Here is an 11,727-nt window from a genome sequence, read left to right as displayed (position 1 = left end):
TTTATAAGGCCATGTTACTTTTGGCACTTATGAGTCACTATGGAATGATTCCTTTCTACACAGATCTACTTATATTTGACCTAAATGCCATCCACCATGCCTAAGTTCAGTAGCAGCCTCTTTGCCTAGAAAGTTTCTTTGAGATAACTCTTCCCCTTTTAAAACGCTCAGTGTTCTCCATGCTCCATCGATAAAGGAAGCAAATCAGAAACTCCCTGAGACACAAGGAATTCATTCCTGTTATTTCCTCCTGCTGTTTCCACCTGCGTGAGAGCCAAAATGAGTATTACTCCACTTTCTAGTGACACAGCAAGTTTCCCTAAGCACACCTGAAACTGGCTGAAAGGGGAGCGAAAGAGAAAGGACACAGCTTGGCAGTGTTATCAGTTGCGTCTTTTTTCTATTTTGAGACATCAATCGCTTCAGATTTTCACTGGAGTGAACGTAGACTCATTCTACCCATTATGCACGAGGCTTAAATTAGAATTCCCCTCACCTGAAGGTTAAGGCTCCTTTATGGACTTCAAGCTACATTCTCCTGAACCTAAAGCAGATCGATTCATCTTCCACAGGATGGGGGTATAGGAGGTCAGTCAGTGAATCTCACAGCAACACCGAATCTCCTTCTCAGTTCTGTGCCTGCCACCAAAAGTCACTTGAGCATTTGTTATTGCTCTCAATTTATCTCAATTGAAAATATTGATCACCTACTAGACAATTAACAAGGGGCCAAGCATGTGGAATCTTAAGTAAATATCTGAAGATTACGACCTTGTTGAAGAAACTCAACGCTTGAATTAGAAAAAACGATGTAAGAAAAAATAAAAATTGAGGCAAAATATATAGTAACCTCAAGGAACTGAAAACACATATCCTATGAAGACAGGTACTTTTTTTTATGCCATACAGAAATTTGTATGTGGGTGTTCATATCAGCTTTATTTGTAATAAGCCTGAAATAAACTTATATCAGGTTTCTGTTGCTATTTAACACTTTAAAGCAGCAAATATTTATTTTCCTGAGGAGATGTGAACAAAGTCTACTCACCTCAGATGGGCAACCAACCACATACCAAAGTAACAATTCTACCAGAGTCCAAGTTGGCATAATGAATTTATTTGGACCCCTTGCAGGAATGGAAGAAGAATTACCTACAGAAGCAGGGAGAATTCAAAGGCATTTGCATCAGTAAGAAGTCTACCCCAGCATGGGTGAGGACCATGAAAGCCACAATGTTGGAGTTCTGTGCACAGCTTACAGGCAGCTCTGTAGGTCAGAACCTCGAATCCAGGTGGGTAGGCTGGGTGGAGAGTCCAACTGGCTTGAGTCTCTTCCTGGAAGCAGCCTTTTACCGCTTCTGTAACCTTGGAGAGAAGTCTTGTGAATCTTGTAAATGTGGGCTTTCACAGCCCTGGGAGGTTTGTTTACTCTTGGAATCTTATAGGTTTCCTTTCTCCATGCAGCAGGGAATGATTCATATTTGAGGAAACCACTCCAAGGACACTTGGTCTTCTCCACAGGGCTGCTTGAGTTCTTTGTACATTACGGTTCTTGGCTTTCTTGAGAGGTAATTCAGAGGGGGTGTGGGGAGAAGGTCCCAGTCCTTACATGACCTCTCTTCAGACACTGGATCATCTCCGCTGCTTTATTCTAGACATTACAAACAAGTTGCTAAGCCAGAATTTCCAGGCATATTGAAACCACCACATAACCTAAATGTCCATCAGCAGGAGACTATAGAAAGATACTATTTATATCACTGTACAGTGGATATTCTATGAATTTTTTAAAAAACACAACTTCTGATACAGGCAACAACAATACAGATGAACCAGGGAGTAATTGTGCCAAGTCAAAGAAGTCAGACTAAAAGACACAAGATAGAGTTTTGTCTTAAGAACTGCACTGTAAGCTACTTAGAGAGAAAGGAGGTCAGCAGTTATGTGGGACTGGTATTAGAGAGCTATGCAAAGGAGGAGGGAGGGACTTCTAAGTGGCAGAAGGAAACTTTCAGAGTTTCTTGCTTGTATATTCTTTTCATTTTTCTTCGTTGTTTGTTTCTGAGAGGGTCTTACCATTTCACCACAGTTGGCCTGGGACTCAACTACATAGACAAGGTTGACCTTGAACTCACAGAGATCACCTGCCTCTGCATCCTAGAATTCTGGGGTTTAGAAAAAGTAAATGTGTGCCACCACACCCTGCACTTGGATATATCTTGATCTTGCTTGGGATGCTAATTTTCGAAGTTGTAAATGTGTTAAAACTCATCAAGTTACATGTCTTTAAAGCATGCAGTTTATTGCAGGCCAATCATACCCCTCCTCCCAACAAACCTGCAAGAAACGGACAACAGAAATCGTTGCCTTGCACAACACTGTTTTCCAAAGCTCTAGTTTTCAGCTCTGTCTCCTTAGTGACCAGATATGACTTACGAGTCTAGAAGCTTTATCCATTGATAAAGTTTTCATCTCCGAAGGGATTTACTAACACACTCTGTTTTCAACAAAAAGTAATGTTTTGGGGATGCTGGGCTCGTACTCAGTTAATCAGCACACCGAGCTTATTGTCCTTTTAACTGTCCCTATCTAGCAATGTCTATTGCGCTTTGTGGGTTGCATGGTTTCCTCCATGAAGATGTTCCTTTATGCTATGCGCTACAGCCAGCATTCATGACCTACACTGTGGCCTGAAAACCTTCACCGCTCTCTCCCGCGGCCCGGCCCCGCCCCCCACCCCCACCCCACCCTGTTCTTTCACACAATTCATTCATAAATTCAGCATTCATTGAGCAGCTGTCCCATGGGAAGTGGTAGCTGTGAGATGGGGAGCAAGTGCTCGTGATTCCTGCACTTAGACCTTAGTGAGATGTACTGGAGAGTCAAACTGTCCATTCTGGTCCATTCCGGTCCATCTGGCCAACTCTGTGTCACAAATGCTCTCTATCCTCTCTGTCCATCATTGCTACTGATTCAGAGTAAACTCATGATCTCTAACCTAAAGTCATTTCCTAATTTTTCCCTGTCTTTCTATGACCTCAAACTAGTTTGTTTCCCAAATTGCTGTTAGAAGTCACATTTGTTATATTTTTTCCTCTGATTTGAATCTTTAAATATTTAGTGTTCTTTGACAAGTCCATCCATGCATTCAATATCTCTTCATCATAATTCTCTTTGTATGTGTATTTATGCATGCATGTATGTATGTGTGTGTGCATGTGTGGTGTGCAGGTATTTGTATATGTAGGCACACATGTATGTAGGTGTCCATGGAAGCCCAAGTTTGATATCAGTTGTCTATCATCCTTAATTGCTCTTCAGTTTATTTACTAAGGCAGGGTTTCTGTCTGAACCCATAGGTCACTGTTTGGCTACTCTAGTTAGCCAGTCTCACGGATCCCTGTCTCTCTCCTCTGAGTGTTGGGATACAGGCAGGCTGCTGTACCCACCCACAGGGTTCTGGAACATCAGCTCTGGTCCTCACACTTGCACAACCATGCTTAGATCCATGGAAGCATCCCTGAAGTCATCTTTGGTGGGTGCATATTACCAAATTAACCACATCATGACCTAATGAGGGGCCTCTAATGGGGGAGTTTCACCATCTCAACTCACCCATTTATTCTAATGAACTAAACTACTAAAAGTTCCCTGTCTTGCATCTTGATGTGTGTGTTTCTCAGGACATAAACAGAACCTAGTATCATATTTACTTAGACTTCCAAAATCATGTTATGCTATAGCTAATCCACTACAGGATTAGCTATAAACAAAACCAGGAATTCCCCAAATGAATCTCTCAGTATAGGCAAATCCAAAAAATGTAGTGCCAGTCACAAAATTGTTACTCATCTTCTTTTCCAAATCAAAGGGACTTGCAGGTTTGCAAATGATAAATGTAACCCACTTCCATTACTCCCACTTCCTAAAAAAATACTGTCATTTAATGGAAGAACACTCAAGTTCTGATAGTACCTGGTCCACAGAAAACTTTTTCTTTGAACTTTCCCCCAAATTATCTAATAGAAACCCCATTACAAAGCTCTCCATAAAGTCCTCTGGGTCTCCCCTTTGTTCACCGAGGCCCAGTGTCCTTCGCTGTAGTAAAAAAATAAACCCACCTTTGTTTACATACAGCTATAGTCGTGGTGGTGGTTGGCTGGTGGACATCAAAGCATTTGCACATTTGATGTTTATAACAGACACAGACAATAAAGGTTTTGAGACCTTGAACTATTTATTTATTTATTCCTGTCACTTTCTGTACTAAGCATGATGCCTGACCAGGTAGCGAACACATTTATAGAAAAATTAATGACTACGTATTTTATGATTAAGAGCACAGAGTCAACAAACAGAAGATATCGTGTGAATAAAACATGTCATTTCTCATCAAAATGCCCTACATCTGGCTCTGACTCTTTGTGTGTGAGGTGCCCTGTGGCTTTGATGCTGTTGCCTCTGGCCAGTTCCCACCATCAGCAGAGCTTGTGTCTTCATTTTGAAGTGATGATGACTTGTAATGTACTTCCCCTGTTTCTCACAGTCCTTACCATTCCCAGCATGCATAGCTACATAGCCCACCAGGTGTGAGGACACTGTTATTTGGACTCTAAATTACCAGAAATAAGTCACAGTGGGAAAGCAGATTAGGATAGTTTAAAGAGCAGGCAAAGAGAAGCTATGAAAAACCAGAAAGAAAATTGATTTCTAACTACAGTTGAATATCATCCTTGTTTTGACTTCATGGATGATACAAGGTCTGGTATATAGTGTAGTTGTTCTCTCTCTGGGGTTTACTCCTATCTGTGTATTACCAGGGCCCTTTAAGCTTTAACATTGTAGATCTTTCTGTCTTATGCTTTAGTAATAAGTATGAAACCAAAATGGAATAAAGGTGGTAGTTTTATTCATGGCTCTTACCTTATTTAGTCCTTTGTAGCAGAATAGGTAAGAACATGGGTTTTTCTGAGGTAGAGACACATGGATTGGAATACAGAATCATCCCCTTCGGAATAACATGAATATTAAGTCACTTAAATTTTCTGATGTTCAGTTTTGTCATTCATAAAATCAGATCAGTAGTAACTACTCCACGAGAGGCAAAAGAGTGTAATGAGCTTGCGTATGGAAACCTTTCTCTGGAAATAAAATATTCAGAGATTATATCTGTTATGGATGCAATTGGCTCATTACTTTTTATTAGTATTTATAAGCAACGCAGGGTCGAATGGTATAGCATTATATAACATAATATTAGTTTTATCTATTATGATTATACTGTACTGTATTTATATTATAGATCATAGCCAAAATATAATGGCTTACATTCTAGGATTTAGTAAAACTCACTAGCTTGGCAGTAAACACTTTATGAAACGGCTTGTGTGTGTTACATCTTTATCTAAAGGAAACTTCTAACAGAAAAATACAATAGGCTCTTTCTAATGCCCATCACGGATGGAGTTTTAGCGATTGGACTGGATGACTTTCAAGGTTCCCTGTTGTCAGACAGAGAACAGTGAATTTGATAAACAGCAGGAGAGAATAAACCAAGTGGAAAAAGAAGTAGACATTACTCTGCCTCTGGGGGGAGTGGGGATTATTACCATAGCCAGCTTGAGCATGATGAACGGAAGTTCTGTCAACTTGTATGCTGCTAGGTAATTGGTGGTTGCAAGGGGCGGTTGGCAGCTGGGATACGGGAATGAACAGAGCAGAGCCAGTGTCTGTGACATGTAAAGAAGCACAATACCATAGTTAGTACCTAATAGCAATGAGTCCTTTGTAGGCGCCAATGACTATGTTAGCTTATTTAGTCTAACGATATGAAGTATAGTAGGAGATGACTATATTGTGGACCCGATTGGACTGAGAAACACCTAGGATACTAGGGAAGCACCAGGCTGAACATGTGGGTAAGGATGTTCTCAGAGAAGACTAAGGGTTGGGAAGACTCATCCTTAATGTGAGTGGCACAATCTCAGATGGGGGGGGGGGGCCGGGGGGGCTGAGAGGAGTAAAATCAGAGAGAAGAGAAAGCCAGCAGATCTCAACACTTCTCCCTCTCCTCCCGTCTCTCCTCCCCTCACCACTTCCTGTCTATGAGAAGTGATCCCCTATGCCCCACCATACCCTCCTCACCACGTGAAACCCAGGCCACTCAGCACCAACCTTTCCTCCCTCAAGTCTCTGTCAGGTATTTAGTCACAGCAACAAAACGGACAAAATGACTGGGTGTCACGCGTTATCATCCTCAGTCTGCAGACGAGGAAATGGAGCTGATGCTGGCCTCTCCCTTGTCCAGTGGGAGCTGAGGTCAGAGGTCTGATCCGGCTCTTTGAGTTATGGTTCACTTAAATGCATTTTTAGCCTGTGACATTGCATTGTTGATTTCTGGACAAACGGTTTTGATCATTTCCTTCTTGTGCTTGTTTTCCCGTAGAATTGTGAACATATGGGATGAGTACTGATAATTACTTTAATGTTTGTTTGCAAGTTCTACATCTGTTTCTATTTTGATTGATAGTTTTACTTATTAAGGGCCTTATTTTTTTTTGCTTGGATGCTTATTAATTTTTGATTATATGCCAGACATTGAGAAGTTTTCGCTGGTGGCTTCAGGTTAGGGTCTAATATAGATCAGGCTGGTCTCAGATTTCTGATATCCTCCTGCATCTACTCACGAAGTGTCAGGAATGCAGGCATGTGCCAACATGCCTGGTTTACACAGCGTTTGAGATCAAATCAGAGCCTCATGGATGCTAGGCAAGCATTCTACCAATCGAGCTACATCCTCCTACTGTATTCAGGTCTTTTTTTGATTTGTTTTGTGGTGGTTTTGTTTTTTGAGACAGGTCTTGCTATATAGCCTTAACTGGCCTGGAACTAAAAAATCTGCCTGACACTGCCTGTAGGATGTTAGGATTAAAGACACGTACCACAATGCCCAGCCTATTTATGATCTTTAAAAAAATATTTTGAGCTTTATTCTAGGACATATTTCAATTACTTTCATCAGTTTAATCTTTTGAGAGATGCATTGTATGTCCATTGCTGTTGATGATGATGATGGTGATGATGTTGGTGATGATGATATGTAGTGGTGGTGGTGGTGATGGTGGTGGTGGTGATAGTTGAACTGAACTTGACCTCACGCATGACTGAACATTGACTTTACCACAGAACTATGCTCTCAGAATTTAGACTTTTGGTAGAACTCTGTCCATCTGCCCATCAGACATTAATATGGCCATTGTCTTGGAATTGGAGGAGCGATGGTTTCCTGCAGAGAACCCTTTAAAGAGTGGAACCTTCTAACACTGTCTCATATTAGGAGGTCATCAGACTTCCAACAGAGTTCGCCCACCCTCAAGTAATTCTTCTCCAGCTTCCAGGGAAGCAGCTTCTGTGAGTCATCAGCCATGGTGTGGTGGGTAACGCAACTGCCTGTGAGGCACCCACGATCCTGCAAGTAAGCCTAATTGGTTGCAATAAGCCTGTTTGTTCACCATACTGGATTGAATGGAATCACTTCTTTGGTCTGTCAGTATCCCATCCAGGGTGGTTAGGGGATTCTGTGCTTCTCCTTGGGAAAAGCTATGAAACACCTGTTTCTTGCTTGTATTAGCTAGCGCCAGATTAGCCTTCATTCTATGGCTGACTTACCCACTAGTGAGTCAATACTTGAATAACACAGTTGGTTAAACTGTGCGTCACACACGGTGAGTTTAGGGATACACTTCTGAGTATTTCACTTGAAGCCCTTATCTTACACCATTTTTTTTTCTCCTAGGGGTGAAAAACCAAACCAAAACACAGCAACTATTTCTGCCTTGTATGTGCTCCAGAGATGATGTGCATACCTCTCCTAGAAGGTCTTTCTAAGGCTTTGGCTCACTTTTTCCTACACAGGCAGTGGCAGACCTCAGAGACTTAGTAAGAGTAATTAACAGCTAGGAAGATCTCCACAACACTTTTTACGGACCTTCTCTCCTCTCTAGTTCCTTGCCCAAACTCATGAGCCCTACAACCCCTAACTCCATCTTCACAACTCAGGAGACTATTTACCTCTTCCTGGGTTGGTCCCTTCTGCATGGCCTCCTGGAAAGATTTTCTGGACAGTGGGCTTTGCATGGGTAGACCTTATCCTGTTGAATCTCTCCTTGGTGCCTGAAAACAATTGTGTGTGTGTGTGTGGCTGGAGGGGAGCTCTCACCTCTCTGATTCCATCTTTGTCAGCTACAAAAATCCCTAAATATCTTTTTACCACATTACTAAGGCTACAACCTGAGTGAGCATTTGATTTGTGTCCATGAACACACCACACAGTTTAACCAACTGTGTTATGAGCACATAGCTCCACTCTGCATGGACTCGGCTCACTTCTCATTCTAAGGTCTGTTGACTGTCTTATACCATTTGTATGTACAAATTTATGTGCTAGCCATGGATCTTTCAGTTAAAAAGCCTGGAAATTCTAGTTGAACAAGCTAAGGGAAAAAATCCTTTCAGCTCCTTTAGCTAAAAGTTCAGGGAAAGGAAGTGTTTTCAGGCATGGATATGATATTGTGAAAGCCATGTATCCTTAGTTCCTGGAAATATTTCTCACATAACTCTAAAATGGTAGGCAAGATTTCTTTTGACGTTAGAAGACATTCATCCAGGTAGTTAACTACTTAAAAGCATAAAGCATACATGGTGGGTTTAATACACACACATGCGTGCGCACACAGGCACACACACAAACTTCTTGTGGCCTTGTGTTTCTAGTTAAGGTTTCTATTGCTGTGATGAAACACCATGACCAAAAGTGTCTTGCGGAGGAAAGCATTTACTTCACTCACAGTTATTGAGGGCAAGAATTCACACAAGGCAGGAACCTGGAGGCAGAAGCGCATGCAGAGACCATAGAAGAGTGCTACTTACTGGCTTGCTCTTTATGACTTGCTCAGCCTTCTTTCTTATAGAATTCATAACCACCAGCCCAGGAATGGCAACCCCTACATTGGGTTGGGTCATTCCACATCAATCACTAAGTAAGAAAATGACTTATAAGCCAAATCTTATGGAGACATTTCCTCAACTGAGTCTCCCTCTTCTCTGATGACTCTACCTTCTGCCAAATTGACATAAACCCAGCCAGCACAGTGTATGGAAGTCCTCAAGTTGGATCAGGTTGACTATGTTAGCCCAGCCTCTTCTTACTTGATTTTTAAGGTTGAATGAACAGGTCTTGTCCATAGGTCTGCTTTCTTTCTATAGTCTCCCAGTGGGTGATTTTATACTGTGTTTACTAATCAGAGATCCATCTCTCTCAACCCCTGTTTTCTCAGCTCCAAATGTGTCTATCCAATGTCCTGCCTATCACATTTAGTAAGACCTGACAACTTCTGAAGGTTTCCCATCTCCAAAACCTACAGGCTACAGGCACACTTCGATTGCTCAGTCTCCCCAGCTCCCTGCAATTCATTCTTTTTCAAGTGCTAGTAGATTTAGCTTCCAAATCTTTCCAAACATAGTCACTTCTCCTGGGACCCACTGGTGTCTAGTGTAAACATGCATCCTGTCTCATTGAGCCGCACCCAGAGAGCAGCCAATGTTGTATTGTCTTTTTCTGGGGGGGGGGGGAGGAGGGGGGGGAGGAGGTGGCTCTGGGCTCCCATATCCCAGAGTAGTTTTTTTTTTTTTAAAGATTTTCTGTGTGTGTGTGTGTGTATGTATGTGTGTGTGTGTGTGTGTGGTGTGTGTGTCCCACTTTAACAGGAATCATTGTTTGTCTATTCTAGGGTCAGAGAGAACGAAGGGAGGGTAATATTGACCATTCAGTAAACCCTCGATGAGCAGCAGTCTATGCTTCCAAACTGTGGATGCTTTTGATAGAGATATGTTAGGTGGGGGGACTAACCCTTTGTCTTTCTAGTTTTAAAGGAGATGGTGACAAACCATGAAGGGTTAACATGATTGGTTATGGCTAACAAGTTCACCCAAGACTGGTCAACACTAGAAATCTTGATCTGACTTTGGAGGATCCATGGATGACTGAAGACCACACTATGAGACATCCTATTGGGATGCGGAACAGAGGTGTCACTGTGGTGCACTGGCTATTGTCCCACTGTACCATTTCACAAGCCACTGTGGGTCAACCATCCTTCTTGTTCCCCAGCTTCAGGGACAAGATCTAAAAACAGCATTGGTTAACCACTTCATCCTTTTTCAGATACTGTGCATTTTCAGAGGCATGGGGGGGGGGGCCCAGGCTGCAGGAGACAAGGGTGGATAAGAATGACCAGTGGCTATATTTTCTGAGTGACACAGTATCGGCAGCTTGAGTGGGCTGCCCTGGGAACAGCACCATGGCTAGCGTTTCCCAAGCTGATCTAATTCCGCTGTGTAATTCACAGATTTAAACACATCCCCTCTCTTTAGGCTCTCCAATAAAACCTAAAGGATTTACAGTTCCTTCTGTCTGAAGGATTTGAAGTACTTTCTGAGCTAAGTTCCTGGTCTATTGGGAGCTTATTTGGACAATTTCTTAAACTCAGGATTTATGTGGTTAAAAATCCACAAGATTTTAAGAGGGCAATTTCTCAGGACCCTCTTTTCTGTGAAGGGTCCTAGTGCTTTGCTCCTAGAGTGAGCAGCTGTGTAAATCTGCACCCAGCCACCCCATAGAGCACCAGATGACATTGAGAGAGAGTTCAGACACATACATTGGATTAAGTGACCCTGCTAGAATCAACAAAAGCGTTTGTCCTTAAATATTTTAAGTCATGCCTCTGTGGATAGCTTATTGTTAGAGACTTACTACCCAGTGCAGGTGAGTAAAATAACTGAGAAAAGATTGGTTTTTGGTTAATCACTTTGATGTTCAATTTTGCTGCCTTAAAAATACTCTTGAAGTAAAAAAGCAGGAATATATGGAACTAATTTAAAAATTAAAAGATATCAATAAGCTTAAAATGAAAAATAAACCCTTGACTAAAAGAAACTATTGATTTCTTTCAAAAAAAGAATTCTTCTATTTTCAAGTCAGTATTTCTAAATGAAAACTTATATTCCCATTTTCTCATGTTATTAACTTGAGATATCTGCTTACAACAGAATAGACTCTGTCTTTTTATTATTTTTAAATCTATATTTGTGTGTGTGTGTGTGTGTGCATGTGCACATGCATGTGTACATGTGGCGATCAGAGGAGACATTGAAGGAGTCATTTTTTTCCTTCCACCATGTGGGGCCTGAGATTTAATTTATACATGAAGCCTAGCTACAATTGCCTTTATGTGATGAGGTATCTTTCTGGGCTCAAGAATCAAAATCAAGTCCCTTTCTGTCAACAGGGCATCACTATGTAGCCTTACCTAGCCTAGACCTCATTATATAGATGAGCCTTGCCTAGAACCTACAGAAGTCTGCCTGCCTCTGACCCCAGAGTGCTAGGATTAAAGGCACCTGCCACCACACAAGGCTTAGAATCCATCGTCTTATGTTACATGTGAGTGAGCATGGGCCCCATAGGCTCATATGTTTGAATGCTTGGTCCTTAGTCGGTGGAACTGTTTGGGAAGGATTAGGAGGTGTGGCATTATTGGAGGAGGTGTGGTTTTTTGGAGGAGGCATGGCCTTGTTGGAGGAAGTGTGTCACTGAGGGTGGGGGCTTTGAGGTTTCAAAAGTCCACCCGTTTTCCAGTTAGCTCTCTCCCTCTCTGGCTTTTGCTTATG

The sequence above is a fragment of the Grammomys surdaster genome, unplaced genomic scaffold (genome assembly GCF_004785775.1).
Source record: "Grammomys surdaster isolate TR1022 unplaced genomic scaffold, NIH_TR_1.0 136, whole genome shotgun sequence".
NCBI classification, from domain to species: Eukaryota; Metazoa; Chordata; class Mammalia; order Rodentia; family Muridae; genus Grammomys; species Grammomys surdaster.
Note: the sequence above shows the minus strand (reverse complement) of the source record.